This window comes from Vanellus vanellus (assembly GCF_965231255.1).
Source record: "Vanellus vanellus genome assembly, chromosome: 8".
In the NCBI taxonomy this organism is placed as follows: domain Eukaryota; kingdom Metazoa; phylum Chordata; class Aves; order Charadriiformes; family Charadriidae; genus Vanellus; species Vanellus vanellus.
In genome coordinates, this window is record NC_138913.1 from 23,971,221 (window position 1) to 23,992,854 (window position 21,634).

The 21,634-nt window shown below is 39.1% G+C and overlaps 1 long non-coding RNA gene across 1 annotated transcript; it reads left to right on the forward strand.

Annotated features, from left to right (window-relative positions):
* The first annotated feature begins 15,311 nt into the window (after positions 1-15,311).
* On the forward strand, positions 15,312-18,775 carry LOC309675135. The gene is made up of 3 exons (XR_014269453.1): positions 15,312-15,330; positions 15,793-15,840; positions 18,670-18,775. It is a non-coding gene; the product is annotated as an uncharacterized lncRNA (long non-coding RNA).
* Positions 18,776-21,634: the final 2,859 nt, after the last annotated feature.

Consider the following 21,634-nt stretch of genomic DNA (forward strand, 5'->3'; position numbering starts at 1 on the left):
TTGGATTCCCTGTTGTGCGTGATCTGAAAATCGCGTGGGCTTGGAGTACTTGTGTTTCTAGCCTTTCGTGCTGAGCGGCTTCCTTTTGTTTCAGCTGATACAGAGGAGGACCTCTGAATTTACTATCTAATTATCTGTATGCCCCACTAAGAATGCAATTCAAGATGTCAGTGAAGATATTTGATGAGGATTGTCTTGAGTCATAACCAGGGATCCTCTAGGCAAATAAGAGTTAGTACTTGGTATGCAGGCAGCAGTAAACAGAGATAGTGCATATATGTGTATGTAGTCTGTCGGCGTAAGAAATGGCCAGATGTCAGTGAGACGGTAGAATGTAACTCCTTTTACTAATTTAAGAAAAAAAAACCCAATAATGAGTCTAAGCCTAGTAGGAAATAAAATTTTAGATGTAGCTTTACAACTAGTATACGGCACCAGTATAGGTTAGGGGCGGACCTGCTGGGAAGTAGCTCTGAGGAGAAGGATCTGGGGGTTGTGGTAGACAGTAAATTATCCATGGCCCAGTAATGTGCCCTTGTTGCCAAAAAGGCCAATGGAATCCTGGGCTGCATAGGGAAGAGGGTGGCCAGTAGGTCGAGGGAGGTCATTCTCCCCCTCTACTCTGCACTGGTGAGGCCACAACTGGAATGAATACTGTGTCCAGTTTTGGGCTTCCCAGTTCAAGAGGGACAGGGAACCGCTGGAGCGAGTCCAGCGAAGGGCAACTAAGATGGTTAAGGGCTTGGAACATCTACCTTATGAGGAAAGGCTGAGAGAGCTGGGACTCTTTAGCCTGGAGAAGGCTGAGGGGAGACCTTATTATGGCGTACAAGTATCTAAAGGGTGGGTTGAAGGAGGATGGAGCCAGGCTCTTTTCAGTGGTTCCCAGTGACAGGACGAGGGGCAATGGGCACAAGTTAGAACATAGGAAGTTCCATTCAAATACACGGAAACAGTTCTTTACGGTGAGGGTGACAGAGCACTGGCACAGGCTGCCCAGGAAGGTTGTGGAGTCCCCTTCCCTGGAGATTTTCAAGACCCGCCTGGATGCAGTCCTGAGTAATGTGCTCTGGGCACTCCTGCTTTAGCAGGGGAGTTGGACTAGATGATCTCTAGAGGTCCCTTCCAACTCTGAAAATTCTGTGATTCTATGATTCTGTGAACTACTTGAAGGGAGGTTGGAGCGAGGTGGGGGTCAGTCTGTTCTCCCAAGTAACAGGTGATAGGGCAAGAGGCCTCAAGTTGTGCTGTGGAGGTTTCGATTGGATATTAGGAAAAATTTTTTCATGGAAAGGGTTGTCAAGCATTGGAACAGGCTGCCTAGGGAAGTGGTTGAGTCACTATCCCTGGAAGTATTTAAAAGACAGGCAGACATGGTGCTGAGGGACGTGGTTTAGTGGTGGTTTTGGCAGTGTTAGGTTGATGGTTGGACTCGATGATCTTAAGGGTCTTTTTCAACCCAAACAATTTATGATTCTCTGATTTTGTTCTTTCAGTTTTTTTATGTCAGGTTTGAATGGAGGTTTCATGGGAGTCTTATGTGCACCATGACGTTAGGATTAAGCCAAATAATCAGGATGTGAAGAATGCTTGTCTGTGTCTGCTGAAGTATTTTAAATTATTTACCTGTAGTAATAATTTAGGCGTGAAGAAGGGGGTGTGTGTGGAGATGAGCTGTCATGTTTTTCTTTTCATGGGAGGACCGTGTTTGGGAAACTGTGATAAATGATGACTGGAAAGTGAGTAGTAGTTTCTGAACCCTCCTGAGTGAAGAAAAGCATCATTAGTCTGGCAGATTGTCAGCAGCAAATGGTAGATTAATTTTTGGCACAAAACTCTTGCTAGCAAAAAAGAGACTTTCGGTTGTTAATAATAAAAATGATGAGGGACTGATTATCTGTTCTCAGCAGGCTGATGTTCAGCTTCTTTTTAATATCCATGTAAGACAGACAATGCTTTTGACAAAAGTCCTTTCATATTTTATTAAAAGTAAAAAAATACTATCTAATATACTGAAAATCTACATCCATCTACATAACTAACTTTTCTTTAAATAACTTTATTATGATTACAAACTATGTATAAACTATTTAAAAATTTCAAATATTATTTAAATATGAAGAGATATCACTATTAAGATGTGTATTGAACTATATGTAATACGGTGAGTCTCATCCTAGGCCAGTTTTACTTCCCCAGCTCTTCAGAAGTACTGTTTTATGTCTACTACTAGCGGTAGTAGTATAAGGAAGTAATATTTTTTATTTAAAATGTTTGTTTACACTTGAATTAGGTGATCTCTAGCTATGTTGAAAGTGTTAGTAAGCTCAACGTAATGATCTAACTTTATTTTTTACTTGAGTAATAATAAAAGCATTTTTCTTTACTGAATTGTTGCTTTTAGGGTACCATTTTTTAGTGCTCAATGAGATTCTGCCCAAGTTCTTAGAGTTCAACTAACACAAATACATAAAAATTGTTTATTTTTATACAGCAGTCTGTTTTGTTAACTATAGTAATTTCTACTTCCTTTGGGTGATATAAATAAATCTGCTGTATGAAGAGCTACAGTGATTAAGAATAGCAGAAAAGTACTGGATAAAAAGGAAGTATTATTTAGCAGGAATTTGAATTTTTCAGTAAAAACAAGATTTGCAAGAATGTGAAGATGTAATTAAAAGTTAGAAGTAATGTTAAGACTGCAGTCAAGTCTTTTCTTCATCTTTTCTCATCTGAATTTGTAGTAGTTTCATCAAGATTTGCAGCAGCTCCGTATCTTTTGAAATTGAATGCACTATTGGATGCTTTCATAATTTCTGCCACTGCAAATATGCTGGATTACAACTCGCTTTGATTTGCTATTCACCACAAAATGGCAAAAGTCCTTATCTATTTCCACTATTTTTTTTTTCTTTACTCCATTTTGTTTAGCTTGGAAGCTTTAACATTTAAGTTACTTGGGTGAGAACTACTGTGAGTAAAGCCCTGGCTAGGGATTTGCAATGATTAGATTCTGTTTCCAAGTGTGTCACAGGGCTGCTGCGTGAGCCTAGAGAAGTTTGGTTATCATGGTGTGTTTTCATCTGTGTGTTGGGGGTGAGGCGGTTGTTTGCTTGGTAAACTTGTCTTGTGTTTATATCCTTGAACATACATGTCAGCTGTCATGGACCGTAAAGTATGTGAGATGCTGCTTTAGGATAAATGCAAACGCTTAATTGAAAAATACTTTGTAACAGCTATGGTAGTTGAAATGGATAGCAAATAGGTTTTATGTGCTTTATATTAGGATGGAGAAAAGGTAAATGTATTTTTAAGTGGCCCCATTTAAAAAAAATCCATTTAAGTGGCCCCATATAATCATTCCAGTTTATGCACAGCCTCACTTTGTCTAGTATCTGTGAAAATGCTTTTGTTGAAAGAAAAATCTCCTTTATGATATTTAAAAAAAAAAAAAAGGGAAATTATTCCTAAAAAGTAGGTAGAAGCAGACTGTAGTACAGCAGCTAAAGTATTTTTAACACATCATATTAAAAGATTAAAAAGTTAGACTCTTTAGTGTATTGTTGTCATGGGAATAGAAATTTGAATGATTAACCCCCTTCTATTTATAGCTGTTTTCTCTGAGTTAATATTCCTGCTCTAGTTAACTTCTAGGTAAATTTTATGAGAAGGCAGAGCAATTCTTGCCTTATTCTATCACTGCAGCTAATCATTTTGGTGTCCTTAAGTTACTTTCTTTTTAATGTGAATTTCACAAGTCATGTTGCTGTATTTTCAGATTTATTTGTACATTAATAACTTGTCAACTTTTATTGCATGCAATTATAGGATTTAAAAAGGCCTTCAGCATTTTGTTGGCTCCTTTTGTCCTCCCGTCACTACTTGTCGATTTTTAAAATGCTGGTATATCACTGGCCAAGACTGATGATGTGGGGTTATTGTCTTGTGAGAATGAGAGATGCAGGCTGTGTGCGCTATAACTGATTAAGCTTGAAAGAGCCAGACCTAATATATACCAATTATTATGAAAATTTTCCACTCTCTTGATGCCAAAAGTTGCTTTTTCATTATTAATTTAATTGAGGCTTTTTGGCCAGGAAAGCAGCACGCTACTTTTACTATGCGTTTTAACTCGATTTGTGGCGTAATGAAGGGTTTCTACCCACGTAATGGCAGTTTTCTTGAAAAACAGGCAGTGTGGTTGGATATACCCTTGATATAAGAAGGAGTCTTTGGCAACGGCAGCATTCCTTAACTTTCAGCTCAACCTTCTACATTTTGGTGATTAACAGACCCGGTTAACCTGAAGAAAGTTTTCTTGGGGTGTGGTGGCAAATGAAATGGTGTCAGCGGTGTTTAATTTTCTGTTCTTAATGTTCTGTTGTACTTTTTTTCCTTGTGATTTACTTGTGAGAGGTAAAATAGGATTATAGAGGGGCTCTGTTTTCTTTCTGACTTCTCATGGGAGAGAGTTTGAAAGGAGTTGTGCAAATATTTTTCAAGTCTTTCCTCAAGATTTGCACCCCTTGGTAAATCCCTCTTTTGCTGTGAAGTGTGGTGGCGAGAAATTTTTGTCACAGCCAAAGCGTTGAGTGAACACTGGAAAGTATTTGCTTTCATTTGTAAGAGTCGCTTTTTTGATTTCTGATTTTATGGCATATTTTGAGAATTGCTTTCTTAACTACAAATGCTGCTGCTCCAGTGCTCCTGTACGCACCCAGGTTTATATACCGTTATGTACTACTGCTGCTGTTTGGAGGTGAAGCAACGTGCTCCGGAGCAGAAAGTTGTTCTGACGTAGTGAAGCGGTTGTCAAAAGAAAGCCTGCCTAGTGGTTTGTTCTGGAAGAATGAGGAGCTCATTCTCATTTATTAGAGAAAGAAGGAGCTTTGAGGTGCCTATTGCCAGAAACTGCTGTAAATATTGATCTTGTAATTCAGTGGTAGCAGGAGGTTAAATACGTTCTCCAGAACGCGTCTTCTGTGTCCTCTCCTCAGTCCTTTCCCACCTTGCCTGTGAAAATGTCATTGAAGGCATCGTTTTCAGTCCAGCCTTTGTCAGGTTCCTCTTTGGTCTTGCGGTTTTAGAGATGTTACACACAAGGCTGAGAGGGTTGTATTTTATTCTTTCCATTTTGCTTGTCATGGTTCATGCCAGTGTCTGGAATTGCTTTGCGGTTTGATCATACTGAACATAGACTTAATCTGGTTAGAGCAGTTCTATTCACCATAGTGTCTACGATACTAAGGGTAGGAAGTTGTTCACCTGTGTTAGAGATCTGCCAAGCAGATTGCTCTCTTTACGGAGGGACCTTATTCCCCAAGTATGTCTGTGCTCTGCCAGTGCTGCTATTTATCACGCGAGGTCATAGCTGTTGCTATTCTTTGTGCAGAATTCATGGCAATGCACTGAAAAGGGTACTTAGAGCAAGTCACAGCTCTAGTACTACTATAGCTCTGTTCCTTCTCAGATTATAGAAGTAAATGTCTCCCTGCAGTGTCCCCTGATGCCACAAAAAGCTTTTACTTTTGCCAAAAATACGCCTGTAGAAAAGTTCTTTAGTCTTTTCATTAATGAAGGAAACTGAAGAATGCCAGATAGTCTAAGTTACTGTGCTCAGCATTGCAGCTGATGAAAATAGAGGGTTTTGGTTTTGTGTTTTTTACATGAAGTGTTCTGTAATTTTAGGTGATATGTCTAAAAGCAGTGTAAAACATGAATACTATTAAAATCTGACTTTTGGATCCAAATCCAGGTTTGAACTGTTGATTTGATGAGAGGAGGGTTGTGGTTTGTGTGGTTTTTTTGTTTGTTTGTTTGTTTGTTTGTTTTTAAGTAAGCACTCCCCTGCTTCTAGCTTGGGAGTAGTGCAAATTTGGGGTTCTTAAATTATGTGATATTATGAGTTGTCATGCTGAAATTATGCTTGATATTTTTACATTTTTTTCCTGGAAAAAACCCAACTTCAAAATACCCACCCAAAACTCAACCAAACTTCATGAGCAGAGCCTGGTAGCTGCATACTTGTTGAGTTATTCTTTCTGGTTTTGATAGGTAGTGACTTTCATAAAGAAACCCGATCAAGTTTTATTAATATGGAGGGGTATCTTGTTTCTTTTTTAAATAAATAAAAATTGTTGGTGATGGTAGGAATTATTTATCAGAATCGTTGATAGCCACACCCTTTTTCTTGTGGATGTACCAGGTGATTGAGAAGGTTATAGAACTTTTATGTAAAGAGGCATTAAGGGAGACAGTCTATCGATATATATTGCATTGCAGTTTTTATTATATTGAAGAAAAAATATTTACCGAAAGGGATAAAATAATCTTGCTATAAATATAGCTATTAATGCAAAGGATTATATAAAACCTGGGAATGTGTTTGTTTAATTTTCTATTAGAAAACTTGGTCTCAAAGTCACTCCCAGATACATTCTGGATTGTAAACTGTGCACTGGTTGCCATTGTACTGCCAATCTTAAATTCATACGTAAGGGGTAGAACGAATAGGGATATTGTAAAGCTTCTGTCATTTCAGTGTTTCATAGGAAGTGTAAGAATTAAACCAAAAGACAAAACTTGTATTCAGGCTTGCTATTAGGTTTCTGTTTGGTTTTGCCTTGTTTTCCCCACCTTTTTAAATGCGTATCAGGTTTGCTGTTGAGTAGCAAATACGAGCAGGAGGATGGCTGTCCTTGCTTTCTTCAAACTCTGCTCATCTTGCTTCCACATTCCCCAAGTGGTATTCGCCCTTTCTGTTTTGTAGCACAGTTGAGATTCTTGGAGGGTTTCCATACACACACTGAGAACCTGAATTTGTACATTCTGGCATATAACATGCAAGTCCTTTGATAATGCCCTGAGTTTTCAGCACTGGAGTATGAGACAATACAAGTCTCGCTACCTGAAAGAGGAGGGAGTGGGGAGCAAGAGCAAATTAACATGCACAGTGTTTTGTTACCTAAAAGAGCTTAATAGATTTGCTTTTGAGTGTTGGATATAGCTGAAGGTAAACTGCGTTTGTTAGGTGCTTGAATTTTTCCTTCTTCATCACAAGAAATATTCTTAGTGATTATGTTTAGTCTCAGATAGTATTTACTATATACATGATGTTAGCGATGAAGTACTGTTGATATTTACTGTGTAGTAGTATTTGGAATCAAACAGCAGGTTGGACCACAGCAGCATGTTTTTGATGTACACTTAGCTGGACACTACTGTGTTCATTGCAGTCCCTTGCAATCCGCACTTTGGAATTTGTTTTAATCCTAAGGAGCAAAGCTTCTAAACTGGTATCTGGAACAGAGTGGGCAGTAACACAAAATGGCTTGTAACAATTAATTACTGAAAAATTAATGTTTAGTGTTAGTTTAGCGTTCCCATTTAACTCTTAATTAAATATGCACCCAACAAAAAGCAGAATTTGGGTGCTAAATAGAAGTAAATTTGCATAGTTTCACCATATTAGGCATTTACTAGAATATAAATGGGAAGTGAAACACCAGCATGTGAAAGTAGGGAAGAAAATAGATTACACCGAAGAGATCACAAGAAACAGAAGTCACGAGTAGTCCTATTAATAATGTTTCAAATAACTAAATAATTGTGATAAGATCTTTGCAGAGCCAAGATGAAGAAGACTTACTGTTTTATTTCTCTGCAAGTAAATATTTATTCATTTAGTAATTTGGGGGTGGAACTAGTAGGTTTTTTTGCAGTGTTTTGACACACTAGTAAGTAGAAGATGCCTCAACGATAAGGGCCATATTCAGGTATGCTGAATTCTGAGGAAATGCCTAGTCAGCAAGAGCTGTTCGCCTGAAGTCTTTCAGAGTTTAATCCACTCGGGGAGAAGTTGTGGAGAAGGACTTCATGTCTGAAAATGGCCTCGAGCTCGTTAAATGAATGTGAGGTTTCTTTATCAAAAATGATGGTGTGGAGCTAATTTTGTTGCTTAACAAGTCCTTGTGTTCTCTGTTATGCCCAATAATTAACTTAGCTGCAAAAGTAGGTTTTAAAACAAAAGTATGGGACATAATTGTAGTTTGATACAGGACCAAAACAACAGTGCTTCGCTGGCATCTCACAAGTACAGGAATTGCTATGCTGCTGGAAATTAATGCCTGCCTCCCCAGTACTTCTGTTTGCAAATACTGCTTTAGATATAATGAAAATCCATGCAGAATCAAATTTTTTATTATTGCTTGCAATCTATTTTAGCGTTCAGAAAGATGAATTTGAGTAGTATGACTGCTGAGGGTGCGCAGTGATTGCAGACCAGCTGATTGGCAGTTCATTAACTCTTGCAGCCATCTCTGTGGGTGTCCCAAGGGCTTGTGCAGGCTAGTGGATTTGTTTGCACCTGCCTAAACTGCTGCTCAGTGGTCACGTTAGCTCAGCCTCAAGCCTTTGAGCTTCACGCTCTGTCTGTGCGTGTGCATGTGCCTATGCATATAGGTATGGATTTCTTGGAAGAGGAGCACTGCTCTGTGACCACGTCTTCTAACTCTTCTTTTCTGCAAGCGAGATTTAGTGAACCAGATCTAGAGAAGCTGCAGCACTGGCCTGGAGGTATAAGTGATCCGTGGGCTCTGGGAGGAGGTGGGAGAACTTGCATCTTCACACGGATGAGTGTGTTCAATCTAAACTGTTCATTTCTTTGTCACCAGCTTTGGAGTTACTGTACCAGTTGGGTAATCACTTGTGCCCTAAACTGGATTGAAACTGGCAATGAGCTGGAAAGTGTTACTCATTTGATTCCATGTTTATCAATAAATATAAAGCAAATCTAAGCACTTGTTTGTAAGTCATCTGCAATAATAAAAACACTGCTGTTTTTGTAAAATGGTCACGCGCAGTGTAGAACTTCGTGCTTTTTGAACTATAAAGTACCCTCAGATCTAGTACATTCTCCAGCCCTGAATCATTCTAAGGATGTTTTGGTATTCTGCAGTTGTCATTGTAAGTTATCAGCACTGACAGCCCGCCCTCTCTAATACCGAGCACATTTGCAGAGTCTTCCACTTACAGAGACTTTACTAATCTTGATTTCAGCATGCTGCTCTCAAATCAGAGACTGCTTGCTTGCTTGCTTAACAGAATGAGAGAGGAAAAATTTGCTATCTGTGAGAGTCTTTTTTTGTTGAGCTTCATTAACAGTGATGTGTTCCCCTTCTGCTTTGCCCAGAGGCATTTCTTTTGAAGATGGCAGAGCAGAAGAAAAACAGTTGAATCATTCTGGGAAAATAAGATGAAATTATTTTTGTTTAGGTTTTTGTTTGTTGATCCTAAGTCGTGCAGGTGATGCCTTGCCATCTGGAAATATCTGTTCTTTGCTCCTTTAGTTGAAGGTCCTTCATTTTCCAGTGACAGTAAGAACCCAAAGTCTTATGCTCTTTTGTTGACTTCATTGTAAGGACAAAAGATTGTCATTTGCCTCACAACTTCAGTCATAGAGACAGGATTATTGGGTTGCCTAATCCTGGGCACCATCAGGATATCTCACTGTGACAGAGGGACTCTGGGATCCCCCCAGAACTAAATCAAAATGACAGTAACTGACAGCCTGTTAGAAATCAGCATTTTCAAAATGAAGAGTTGATGAAAACTTGCAAGATCTTTTTAGTATTGTCTTACAGTTCTAAATTGAAAGGAATTTAGCAGCTTGTGTAACCAAGTAAAAAAAAAAATTGTAAAGCATATTGGTATGTGCTTGCGTGAGTACAAATTTCTTCTAAACAAGGCTGTTGGACACTGAAGGGGACTTCACAGAGGTGAGCTGTAGCGTACGTAGTGAGGCTGGTGCTCTGCGTAGGGTGAATGTGGCTTCGTTAGAGGGTGATTCATAGCAGTTGAGTACAGAGCTCCTGCTCTGAATCACCCACAAGATAAATGTAATTATGATATTGAGTTCTTCTTCATGAAGACATGTGACTGAATTTAGCTTCAAATCACATTTCTAACTGTTACCCATTTCACTTAAAGAATAACACTGACCCACATTTTTTAGTTATTCATGAAAATGCTTTGTAGTCTTTGTTTTTGTCCGTCTTAAGAAAAAGGCTGTAAATTGACTTGTGGTTCTGACATAGATATCTTTTTGCAACTCATTTGGCTTAGAGCTTGGTATTCTGCAGTTTCTGTCTGCTTGGTTTGTTTTTTTTTTTTTTCTTTTTCTGTGGGTATTTTTACGGGATGAGAGCTTGTAGCTATAGGCCTGTTTTGTTTTGGTTAAAAGATTTCGTACAAGATAGGTGGGTTTCATAGAGCAATTGTGTTCTGCATTTTAAAGTGACACATTTCAGAAAAGGTTGAGGCTGCTTTTTTTTAAAGGATATTATTGGTTTTTTGACCAACCACCGCCACCTGTGAAAGTAGAACACAAGGAAGAACACTGTGCGTATAACAACAGTATGCTGTCTATTATCAAGAAAATATTTCGTCTCTTGATATTAGTGCAAAAATAAGTGCCACCTTTAAAAGGTCAAAACTGGTCTCTGCTGTTGAAGAGACTATGGGCATTGCATAATGATGCAGTACAGTTCTGCTGTTTTGATCAGTCTGCATGCAACACTATGCAGCACATAGGAAATAACTTTTTCAGGTTCAAGCTTTAACTTGCATTTTCAACATTTGCACTAAGATGTGCAGTATGTGGAAGTCGGAAGTTGTTGTGATTTAGTCAAATGTGCTCTGCTGCAAATTCCTCCTTCTCACTGTTTTAATTCCTGAACTTGGGTTGTAATGGCTTAATTACTGATAGTGAAAGTTCTTGAAGAATTTGGTGCCTATTATTGTTGAAACTTCAGACTGAGGAATGAGGGAAAAGAATGTTGCTTTATATTTCTCAGTGTTTGGTTTGTGGTTTTTTGTTTGTTTGAAGATATTTGGTGTGTTTACTGATGGTTAATCCTCTTCTCGTCTCAGACTCTGTGAAATGGTGAGTGTCTTCACTGCCAAGCGGCTGCTACAGCAGCTAACTCAGCTTGACGTTCACTTGTCCGATCTTCAGTGCTATTGAGAGCATGAAATGCATGAGACAGCTTTGAGGTAGCTGAAGAAGTGAACCAAAAGCTATGAAATACCCTAGCTGTATGTTTCCCTATGTATCACTGTCCGAAACATATGCTAGTGTTTTCAGTGCTGGTCCTGATGCCTTCCTCAGAGCATCTTCCAGAGTAGGAGGTTTATTTGTAGCGAGGAAGATACTGAAGAAACCACTGTATCGTGCCATTCAACCTACTCATAGTCCCTAATGCTAAAGCAAACCCAGAGCATCCTCTCTAACAAACAGTTTCTTTGTGTGCTCTGGCAGAATTCAGAGGAGCCTGTCTGATAGGTCTAGAAATGGTTATAGAGTAGAAGAGCATAGGGCCACAGTCAGCCCAGTAATTTCTACGTGGCATCTTATATTGCTAATGAATGAATTTTTTTTTTTTTTTTCTTTTTTCTTTCTTTGTGAGTGGGCTACTTCCCTGGCTTATAATTGTTTCTGATATACATTAGATACCACACAGGAGTTCCAGGCGAAAGTTTCTTTTACATTTTCCCCCTTGTTTCCCTTGTGGTACAGTTTTTTTTGGTCACACATTCATCAGTGTTTCTATGGACTTGAAGGAGTATAGAGGGTAGCTATAGAACTGTAGACAGTTTTACTAGATTGTCACAGGCATTTTGATTGCCACCACACAGTTTTGTGATTCCTGAATTATTTCATGGGATTGTTAATGTTTTTTCTAAACCAGTTATGATTTGCATAAAAATAGCATCTGCGTAATAAGGGCTTAATGAAACAAATCACAAAAATGATTATTTTGCAAAATGCAACTTCCCATGCAGAAGTTGCAAGCTGAAATGGAATAGGAATTCTGTTAGGTCCCTGGTGGTACTTTCTGTAGGAGTTGTATGGGTGGGGACCCAAGGGCAAGTGCCCAAGGTGGTTTTCTGTTGTGTTTTTGGCTGAGCCCACAGTCAACAGCAACCCATGAAGGAGGCCCTGCTGGTAAGGTCCAGGTGACAGTTCTATGTTTCCCACATTCCCCAGAGAGATGCAGTGGGGAAAAGGTGTGTGCTTATAGAATCATAGAATGGTTTAGGTTGGAAAGGACCTTGAAGATCATTGAGTTCCAACCACCCTGCCGTAGACAGGGACACCTCCCACTAGACGAGGTTGCCCAAGGCCACGTCCAGCCTGGCCTTGAACACCTCCGGGGATGGGGCCTCAACAACCTCTCTGGGCAACCTGTTCCAGTGTCATCAGAGAGTCTGGTTTGTGTTGACTGCTTGAGGCAGTTGTTTGGGTCTTTCTGGTCTTTACTCTGTTCCCAGAGGTTATGCTTGCATGTTTCTTACATCGTTGGAGTTATCACTAGCTGTTGATGGCAGTTAAAAGGCCAGCAGCGTTTGTTCCTTGTTCTGTTAGGTGATATAGTCACCAGCCTTTGAAAAATTTTCCACTCATGCTTTGAAAAGGTAGAAAGTGTACTGGCATATAAGAGGTTGACCATGATGTGATCTGCAGTTACAGTGATAACCATCTCTCATAACCTCTGTTCTGAAGAATGAGAGAGGTTGGTTAGCTGGAAAAAGAAAGCTGCCCACTGCCATCCTGTAATGAAGGCTTTGTTTCTTATGCTTGGATATGATAGTGCGTAGTTTGTCTGTATACGTCAGAAATGTTGTCAGGTCTGGAGGGCTGGCCATTCCCCTAGCTGTCCTCCATGTGCAGTGGGTTGCAGAGGACCAGCAGGAAACCTATTATCAGTGTCCTGTCTGAATAGCAGTGGGGATGCAAACTGCTGTGAGAGTAGAGGGGAGAAAGCAGAGCGAGCTGTAGGGAAGCCAGAAGAAATCTAGCAAGCAAGAGGCTGGGGAGAAGACAGGAACGGATTAACTGTGACAGGAGCTATTCACAATGTACTGGTTTGTTAAATGTGTACAATTTATGGACCCAAGATATTTCCTGTGCATTATGCACGTGCCTAACCCTCAGATTGGATGCCAGTGCATTGACCACTGTGCTAATACACCTTTCTTTTATTTCTCACCAAATTGGGCATAAGGCACGAGGAGCATTAGCTCTGCTTGCCTTGCCAGATGAGTACAGTGCAGGAGGTTGACTGTCTGAGATGGGAATGATTTGAAGCATGGTAGGAGCCAAGCAGCCATCTCCTGCTCCAGGTCAGTTTGCACTTGAGTTATTTCACTTTTTTTTTGTTTGTTTTGAGTGCCAGCCTTGTTTGATTTTCTTTTTGTTTTTTTTTTTCAAATGCAGTCTTAGTAAAAAAAATTTGACAACACATCTGTGTTACACATTGTTGCCATTTATGAACTTTATAAAACGGGTAGATAGTATGGTACAGGGAAAGAATAAGGTCATGTTTTTTTCCAGTTAATCAGTGCTGACATTAGAAAACCAGTATTGTGCGTTTTGCCTGTGATTCCCATGTTGCATTTAGGAGGCTTTTTTGTGGTCTGCCAACCTCTATGGAAGTGGTGGTTGTTGTTAGGGTAAATTTATATTGTATATACCAGCAGGGGCATATATGCAATTTCAAAACACCTTTCTTTGCTATGTTGGTGCTGGTAGGTTTCCCGTGAAAGGTTTCTTATGAATTTCGAATGGTGGGTTAGGCTCCCACCATCTAATTTGTCAGCATGTGACTAGTTAACCAGAGACCTCTAAAAGGTGGGGTTATCCAATTTTTGGTTAAAATAATATCCTGCCCCTGGTGTGGTACTTCAGTCATACACTAGTGTCCCCTCTCTGAGGGGACACAACTCATGAAAGATTGCTCCCTCGGGTGGAAGTTCTGGAAATAATGACTACGGATCTTGTATCTATAGTATGATGCATTTCACAACCCTCCCAAGCTCCTGCCTTCTGGCTACTTGCTTTTGATCCTGATTTTTCTGACTCCATAAACACAAGTGTTGACACGGCTGTAAAACATTAATGCCAGACTGGTACTTTAGTGTTGGTTATAAGAGATTCACACTGTTCCTTTGTTCCTGCAATTTCTAGATCATGTAAGGCTGTCTTTATTTTTCTCTGCTCTTCCTTTTTGGCCGTTGCCTGCTGTAGGCTCCTAGGCTTTAATCATGAGAAGTTTCTGGACTAGTTCATACCTTTATGCACCACAAGGTTGTTTTCAAAAGGTTGTGCATGGAGCGAGCAGTAACTTAATTTTTTCAGACTTAAGCACATGGTGCAGTGACTATGTTCCCCTTAAAGGCACCAAAGAAATCTGAAGTTCCTTCATGGTGCTCTACATGCTGATCCTGAGAGGGGTTCTGCTGTGCATGGGACAGAGGGAATGACAGCCCTTGTTCCTGATCACTGTACTGCTTTGAGTTCCTACAAGCACAGTGTGGACTACTTAGTGTGGTTTAGAAAAATAATTGTTTATGGGAGGAGGAGTGGAGCCTTGTGTTTTGTGGCTTGGCCTACAAACCTGTAGATAGTATCAGGGCAAACTGATAGCACCGCTTTGTTCTCAAGGAGGTTTTAAAGGTTTTTCCTTTATTTCACTTTGCTGAGAGCTTGGTTTGCAAGGCAAAGCTAAATGGAGATGATGTCTCTGTCAAGATATTTTGTCCTGTACATCTGCAGGATGTTGGTAAGGGGAGACCTATTGAACCTTTCTCCTGCTGTTTCACAAGTTGAAATATGAATAGGAAGATGGGATCACTTGTGTCATCAACTCAAATTCTCCACAATAGAACTATAGATGGCATTACACTCTTTAAAAAATCAAACCCAAAAACCAGCTTAGAGCCAAGTATAAAAGAGAACGTGTGGTTAGGAGAGTAACAGCAACTCTGTTTCCCTTTCTTTGTCTTTAATTGCATTGGATGTCTGTTGATCTGATCCAAATTGAGTGTACAAAAATTTAAAAATATTTGTAGCAGCTAAAAAATATTTTGGACTATGTAATTCATGATTACGATACCTATATTGTTACAGTAAATGGCATCTTCTGCCATCTTTTCCTTTTTTCTTTCTGGTAACTGAGCGTTTGAGGATTTGACAGTCATTTAATTGTTAAATTGTGCAATGTGAATATGGTACTGTAGTATTCGAAGAGAATGAAAAGGTATGGTTAATTAGATATTTCTGCGCAAAAAATTATGGAGCTATTAAACCAACTATAAATTGCTGATTTTCTCATTTGGTTAATTACATTATGTTGTGTTTTGCTTTTTTAGGTCACATTTAAGTCATCTTGTGGAACCTTCCGAGAAAACAAGGGTAATAGTAAGAAAATGATGTTTAATAAAAGTATCTTCACTGTACAGTCAGACTGAAACAGGAACAGGTTCTCTGGAGTAAGTATTACATTGGGTATTGGGTTGGGGTTTTTTGCTTGTAAAGTCAGTGGTGTGGTTATTAGGCTATTATTCTATTTAACTTTATAGTTATAGTTGCATTAAAATAAATATCAGTGACTCCATACTCAGTTGATCAGCTGGTAATGGACACTCTTTTGGATTCTTATTGAAGCATCTCCCATCTTGGAAGCAATTGTATCTTGTGAAAATTAGGTGGGCTTCAGATGTTTCTCTTGGCTTCTGGGTATTCTGGGTATGGTTTCGAGCAGGAAGTGGCCTGGTATAGGTGTCATTACATATAACCCCCAATTTGCTGGCAAAAGTTAAACCCCTGTCTATATCTTCCTGGGAATTTGAAAATACAATTATTTTTTTGGCTGTTACTTACCAGTCCTGGCACTTTCTGTGTGACTTTGATATTTTTCTTGTCAGTATTTTAATATTTGTCTTGTATTGCAGTTCCATCATCCATCACACTAGCATAAGCCTTCGATTTATGGATCTCAGGTGTGTCTTTTCTTCACTGTTTCTAGTTAATTTCTAGCTTTTGTGAATTCCAGGCTGAGACGTGTGTCGTTTATGATACAGGAAGCTTAGCTACCTAACTCAGGGACTGTGGATTGCACCTTTTGCTACTAGATGCCTAAGCATTTATCTACTAATACAGTATAATTCTTAGTTTCTGTGTGTTTCACTTGCTTGAGATGGGAAATGCAATCATTTTCTGTCACCTGGTTTACAAGATGTTTAAACATTTTCTTGTAGAGGTTAGAAACTGGGAGAAAACTGCATAATCTTCTGTCTGATGCAGATTTTACTCATGCTATGTGATACATGAATGTGATTCTGCAGGAGTCATTGGAAATACACTTGAATGCATAGTTAGGAATGAAAAATATCCAGCCATTAGAATTGAAAGGGAGTGGAAAATTATTTTAGTTTACAAGAAGTATATTTTGGCACATTGCTTTATTGCCAAGAGGAAATGACTCTTCTTTGCTTCTTCTTTAAAAAGGGATGTGTACATGGTGTCATAATTTGGGTAGAAAATGTCTGTGAAACCTAGTCACACAAGCTAAACATTTCCTACTTGGTATTTTTTCCAAAGTGTTTTTAGCTGGCAGAATAACACACTTGAGTTGATAACTTTTTTTTTTTTAAGGCGGGAAATAAATTGCTATAAAAGTTCAATTAAACATGGATTTGAAGAGGTTGATGTGTGTGTTAGTTCCCTTTCTATTAGTACTTGAAGCAAATGCTACAATTTTAAGTCAGTGTGTGTAAATTTGTATCTGTCCCTGATCTAGGCTGTATGTCGGGGGGCCGGTAAACATACTCGCAAAAGGTTCTTGTAGCACCTCATACTTGGATTCTGACCTCTGAAGTTTTCAGAAGCTGTGTTTTATGAAGTTATTTGTCTTTTACTGACTTACTAGACAGCACAGTAGAAATACAGGCACCTGTCAGAGTGTCCAGTTAAAATCATACCTACTTGCTGCTTACGTACTTACTTTGACAAGTTCATTCTTGACTCTGGTAATCAAGTTACCGAAAAAGATGAGCAACAAAGTTGAAACTGAGCTCTCCAAAGACATTAAATTAAAAACGACCACTGGAGACAGCTTTAGTAATTTTAAATGGTTATATGCAGGCAGATGCCAGGCACAGAACTCACTTGTGTTTAATAGCCAGCAAACTTGTGTGTCGCCCTTCCCCCTCCCCCCCCCCCCCTTTTTTTTTTAAGGGACTTAGAGAATTCAGATGTTTTAACCGAAAATTGATTCTACTTTGTCCTTTTGGGGGAAATATTTTTGAATCCTTTTTTGTTTGTTTGTTTTGATTTGGGCATTTGTGTATGCTTGTACAGATTTTGATAATCACAAAGTATTTTGTGATTGGAATCCTTCATTAAAGTACTAAAAACATTAAAATAAAGTCTGAGTAGTGTCCATGTTCACGGATACAAAGCCAGGTGAAGTTAGGTGAAGTTCTCACGAAGTCTTAAAAGTGGATGCCGAATCTCGCAGCTGGGGAAGAGTAACCCCAGGCACCCCGTGCCAGGGCTGCCTGCTAAGGGTGGCTCTGAGGGCAGCAGCTTTTTGGGGGTTTGGGATGCAGCGTGCCAGTCAGCCCTGCGCCCGGTGCGGGTGAAGGCCAACCGCACACTGGGCTGCCTCTTGCGGCAGCCAGCCTGCGAGAGAAGGGATTGTTCCCCTCCACTCAGCACCTCCGAAGCTGCATCCAGAACACCGTCTCCAGTTCTGGGCCCTCGAGAGCAAGAGGGGTGGTCACAGGCAGGCGAGAGCCCAGCAGAGGTGATTAGGGGGCTGCAGCGTGTGGCATTCAAGGGGGGTGTGTGTGCGCATGACCTTTGTTTGGAGACAACAAAGAGAAAATGGTCTTTACTAGAGTTTTCCGCTGCCCGAAGGAGGCTTATAGAGAAGATGTGGCCAGATGTCTCAGAGGTGGAGGGAAAGACAGGATGCAAGTGGCAGAATGCACAAATTGCAAGGAAAGGAATTCCAATTGAAGATAAGGAAGAAGATTTCACTGTGAGGGTGGTTAAGCACTGGAGTGGGTTGCTTATGAAGGCGGTAGAGCCTCCATCTGTGGAAACTTCCATAATTAACCATGCAAACTCCTAAGCAACGTGCCTTAACCTCAGTGTTGAAACTAATCTTGGGACCAGATGACTCCTAGAGGTCCCTTCCAATCTAAATTAGTCTGTAATTCTTAGATTAATTTTGGTCCTTGTAATGAATGGCCAGGACTACTTTTGGCTTTATTACCATTAACTTCATGACAAAAGTATTGATTGTGTGCGATTTTTAGGATTATTCTTTTCTACCAAATGGCACTACACTTCAGGTTATCTTTATAAATAAGTGTCATGAAAAAGGTGCATAAAATACATCTAAATATTTGCATTAGACTCAAATTGTTGGGTTTCTTTCAATGCTTGTGCAGTATTGAACAGTCCTGTTCATATAACAAACGGCTGTGACCAGCCACCGCTGAATTTGTGTAGTGGGTGACATTGAAGCTGGTGTTGGAAGAAAACTAACTGCAAAAATCCAAACCAGATTGTTCGGTGTAAGAAACTGACCCAATCAGGAAGAATGTATAGTTTGATGAAGCATGTAAATTACTACTTTTTTTTTTCCCCCCAAAGAGCATCTTTCTAACTTTTAGTGTACATGCCATCTCTGTATATGAGACTTAAGCACAGTCTGATTATGTGAGCTCTGTGTTTTGTCCTCCTTTTAGGAGAAAAATTCACTCCTAATTAATTTTCCGCTGATTTTAATTATTTCACTTTTTTACTTCTCTTTCTAGATGCATACGGTCTGTCTGCTGGAGAATAACCCTCTTTCCTAGAGGTTTTGATTGAAATATCAGAAATAATTGAACAGTGAATCCTGTTAGTCCCCATGTGAAGAGGTATCTATATATAGGAAAATCTCAATTTTTGGTCTTAACTTTTTATTATAGTAAAAAGTCATCTAGCTCATAATTTGGAGACGTAACATTTTAATAGCTGAAAGAAACAGTTATCTGCTGGTGAAATTTGATGATATGGGTCCATTTGTACAATTCAAAAGGAGAGGAGGTGTTAACCATTTATATATTTGTATCTTGTAAGTGGAATGTTTACTCCTCCTTTCCCCTTTGTTTACAGTGGAACAAGTAATTACTCTGAGTGGTAGAACAGGCAAGAAAATACCAGAACTAATACTGATTTAATATTTCCTAGTTTTTTTGTTAGACTGTTAGGAATTCTTGTACAATTCTTGTATAGCAACAGAGGGGATGGGGTCCCTACAATTTATTTGGTACAATAAAGCAATAAAAGAACAACTCCAGATTATTAATGCATCTTTTCAGATTCATGACAGACACATTAAATACTCTTTTGAATAATAGCTTGGGCTGTAACAAAGCCAGACCCTTAGGCTGCAGTTTTACCTGCATTTTTTAAAAAATGAAATTAAGAACTGTAAAGTGGCGAGCCAGCCCTGGGGCTGGAAGAAACTCTCACTCTTCCTCCAGCACTCACCTTGCTTCTGTTTATGTCTTTGCTTTGCTGGCACAAGCAGTTCCACAGCTTTGTAGGAAACTGACTCACCTGTGTTAAAATGACATCTTTATTGTGGGTTAAGGTTCAGCTCTTTCTCCTTTCCCCTTTGGTCTGACTGTCCAGTCCTTTTTCTTCCCTTGTGCCAGCTCCAATCACCGTTTTTGTTAAGCTTGATTATTTTGTTTGTTTTGCTTTCATTTAAAATATCCATGTAAGCATCCCATCATTTGTTTAGTAGAATAATTTTCTAATATTAGAACTCAACATATCCGAACATTTCATGTTAGCCTTCCCCTAGTACATAAAATAACTAGTGATCTGGATTGTCAAAAGTGAATTGTGAACTAACCAGGTCTAATCTTCGCCCAAATCTTTCATCTCATGTTACTATCCTGGAGTGTGCTATGCAGAATTCATTGGTCTTCATGTCAGGTCCCACTTTGCCTACTGCTGTTTAAAACTTACCAAAATATCTGAGAGCTGTTTACAATTTTTCCTGAAGGTGAATGCACCAGATATGTTCTCACAGCCCAACTGAGACAGAATACTGAACTATTTGACTGGACTTTCTGCTTCATTTGAGCTTTTCTCCTTCTTTTCTCCGTGACTTTGTTGGTCAAGGTATCACATTAACTGTTACTTATATGACAGCGCTTTTCTAATCTGCTGTTTTCTTCCATTTCTTTATATTCCCTCCTGTCTTGACCATGCAAAACTGGATTCCAGTGGGCTGAAATGGGATGTTTTCTTACAGTGGCCCCAGCCTCAGTGTGATCCAGTGATCAAATGCTTCTAAATGCAATTCCAGACAGTAGCATTTAAACATGAAAGGAGTTTTTCTTCTCCCTCCAACACACTTTAACTGTACAAGACAAAAAAATGGCCTGAAACTCCTTATTTTTATATGTATATTTTAATGTAATATATTATAGTGATTTCAAGGTAGAGTGGAGGACAGTAATGAATTATCTGTGAGAAGCTGTTATGTTACTTCCGTATTTTATGTTCATTATGAATGATGTGCTGCCTGTGAATTGTCTGAAGCCTATCAGAAGCCTGGGACTTAAGTTTTATTTGTATGTTTGGTTGATCATGAGTAATCTTTGGAGGGAGCAGGAACTGTTTACTTGCCCGAGTATAAAGCAAGGAGGAGTGAGAATTTCCTCTTATCCTCATTGTTCAAACCAGTTCTGACAGTCTGAGTTTGGAATATCGTTTTAATAGTGGTGTTCTCTGCCTGTACGCTTGTTTTGCAGAAAAAAAATTCTGAAGACAATAATCTCATTTACAACTAGTCTTAAAATTATACTTCCATTGAATCATAGAATAATTTCCATAAGAAAGGAGGACCAGGAGTAATCTAATCTAACCATCTGTTCAAATCAAGTTGCTTAAATTAAATTTTAATTTGAAACCAGTGAACATGTTTGTATTTTTATATATCTCTTAAGTCCTGATGAAGTCAATTGCAAATTCAGGTGCTCAGCATTTCTTGAAAACTAGGCCACTTTTATTTAGAGGCATTACTATCAAAGTAGAAACACCATTCATTGTGGTTTTAAAATCCTGGCTTCGTTTTTTAAAACCTGGTGCATTGTAATGCTGTGGGTACAGCAGAGGAATAAAGCTACAGAAGATGAACAGGCAAAATAATCAGGGACCATGGGAAAAAACTAATTAAATTGTCTTTGTTTGTGGAAAATTAGCTATATTTCGTGAGGAGAATGAGAGAATCTAGACTTGAGTAGCTGAGAGACCACTCTTGGTACCAGTGTGAGCACTGTGAGGGAATGACATTTAAATAAGGTCTTTCGTGTTCTCTGTATGTAGATATTTTTAGAAAACTAAATAGTGATATTTTTATTCTGATTTCTGGAGGAATCCTGACTAAATGGACACTTAATTTTCCATTCCATAGGGCCAGCTCATGTGGCAGTTGAACTAAAACTGCTGGGAAATATTTATAGTACCACATGATCTTTAAAAATAACTTCCCAGGCTACACTGTAGATGTCTTGAATTCTTAAAATCTTTGCTGTTGTAGATACATAACCATGACATTCCTGGAGTGGAAAAATCTTAGCTTTGCTGATTCAGGCATTTGTATTTATAATCAACTTGTTTGTGTTTACTTTTTAAATTTGTAAGCAGTTTAGATTGAAATTCACCTTTGTAGCTGCAGAAGGCCAGAACCTTGAGTGGGTTCGCTCTGTAGGGCAAAAT